This window comes from Beta vulgaris, chromosome 6, assembly GCF_026745355.1.
Source record: "Beta vulgaris subsp. vulgaris cultivar EL10 chromosome 6, EL10.2, whole genome shotgun sequence".
NCBI classification, from domain to species: domain Eukaryota; kingdom Viridiplantae; phylum Streptophyta; class Magnoliopsida; order Caryophyllales; family Amaranthaceae; genus Beta; species Beta vulgaris.
Window position 1 is genome coordinate 51,926,167 of NC_079207.1, and position 2,198 is coordinate 51,928,364.

Consider the following 2,198-nt stretch of genomic DNA (forward strand, 5'->3'; position numbering starts at 1 on the left):
GAATGTAGCGACCGTTTCCTAGGAAGTCGCTAATTAGCGACCGTTTTCAACTGCTGACGCTAATTAGCGACCGCCTAGGCAGTCGCTAATTAGCAACCGCCTGGACATATGCTAATTAGTGACCGCTAACTAGCCTGGGCAGTTGCTAATTATCCTGGATAGAAGCCATTACATTTCTCACATTTGCACTTTTCTTTTTTGTTTTTTGGTACGCATTTGCACTTCTTTTTTTTTTTTATGCTTTTGGTTAACTAGTATTAAATGTAATAGCTTTTTGCTTTTAATTGATATTAAATATAATAAGATATGGAATGATGCAAATACCATAATTCTTTTATTAAGGCAAATAAATTAATCAATTCAATTATTGTTGATAATAAATGTAATTACAAGTGAAAAAATAATTCTACAACTAAATTCTAGTATACTTAGAACAAAATCTAATACAAATCTCATATAATTTCAATGCTTTTTTTTTGTCCTGACACTGAAGCATCTTCATATCCTCTTCCAATTGAGACTTCCAGCTTACCAGATGGGTTTCATCTTCAGGTGGCTTAATTTCAATGTTGTAAGGAAATAAATCAACAAGCATGTCATCAATGTCACCATCATTGCTGTCTTGATGTTTTACGTGAACCTAATATGAGTACTGGTCCTGAAAATCTCTGCAACATTTTCTGGAACAATCTATATAGCTTTTGAGATCTGAACAAGATCATGTCCACGTCTCTCAAGTATAAAATGATAGGATATGCTTTAGATACAGAGGTCATAACCTGTTTGATACGGAAAATGAAAAGGTCAACTTTACACATGACAGCCTTCACAAATCACAGATATCTTGGGAAGAACAAGTAATAACACACCACCTTATATAGTGATTGGATGAGTAACTTTTCATCAACAGACCAGCTACTTGTCCGCTTAAGAGGAGCTTTAGAAAAAAAAAAACTCATAAGCAAGTCGTACATCATCATATGCAACATAAATAGGAACACGCATTCCAGAAATGTTAAAGAACACCGGGTGAAATCCATAGAAAAAGGAACTTCACGATTTCAAGTATAAGAAACTACTTTATTCAAACTCTTCAACTCAACTTATGTACTCGTGTCTGATAATCGAAACTATGACATGGTTACGACACATGCACACTTCATTATGGTCCAAAAGTTCCATAAAATAGACGTCCCTGACACTTAGACACACAACCAGATTCTTGACTCTCATAGCCAAGTACGAGTAAAATTGATTAAAATAAAAACTGAAAACTACGATCAGCGTTGCCACTTCAAAACACTCCTCAGTACAAATTTTAGTTGGTTTACTCAAGACAAGGCAAAGACCTGGATTCGTAGGCGAGCATTGTGAAGTCAAATCATTGATATTGGCCGAGGCCGAAGCAATTCTGCGTATCTTTGAAGGATTAGAAGAGCCTTCAAAGTTCCTGCACACACAAAAAAAAGGAAACTTTATTTGTACATAAGACTTAACCATATACTGAAAAAAGGTGTACTAAATGGCCAAACATGATGCTACCTTGAAGCAATGTCAACTCCACTGCTCTGACGACGTAAAGAACCTATCGAACCTAGAAAAAATTAGCATGAAAGTGGACAGAGCAAATCAAATGCTAAAACATATCCCTCATTGTTAATTTTTTTTTTATATTGAACATATCCCTCATTATTTAGGCAACTCCAATTGATCTCATTAGACATATTACCTTTGGGCTCTTCCTTTGCAGGCAATAGAGAAAATGATCCAAGTAAACCTGAAAGGCGCTCCGGACTTGTGCCAATTGTAAAACAAAAGAGAAAAGACCACCATTTTCTTGATCAATAATGACACTGAATATGGGAATATTTCTATGTACAAACCTGGTATCTCTGGTAGAGCTTTGTAAAGCCAATACGTACTCTCAGCTAATCTGGACGCAGTGGATAACTTTTCTGACTATACTTGGCACGCTGATTATGAAAGTTATATGACTAATAAACATTTCCCCGACTCTAAAAAATTTTCCCCACTTAAAAACTATTCTTCACAAAAGATATTTTGTCAATTTACATGTAACTTTCTTGCCTAGCAAAGAAAAGAGGAACTTCTTTTCAGAACATCCTAAAATAGTAATGAGGAACATCTTCTAAAATGGAGGGAGCACTTAGCACTTGGGTAATAGTGCATTAATCTTG

General features: G+C 35.3%; 1 long non-coding RNA gene across 2 annotated transcripts; it reads right to left on the bottom strand.

The window, feature by feature from the left end:
- Positions 1-351: 351 nt before the first annotated feature.
- On the bottom strand, positions 352-1,921 carry LOC104897052 (uncharacterized). Of its 2 annotated transcripts, none has more exons than XR_007275198.2 (5): positions 1,730-1,921; positions 1,543-1,585; positions 1,350-1,450; positions 873-937; positions 352-779 (listed from the first exon to the last, which is right to left on the bottom strand). It is a non-coding gene; the product is annotated as an uncharacterized LOC104897052 (long non-coding RNA). The 2 variants fall into 2 exon arrangements; XR_007275199.2 differs by having other exon boundaries at positions 1,543-1,594.
- Between the last annotated feature and the right edge of the window lie 277 nt (positions 1,922-2,198).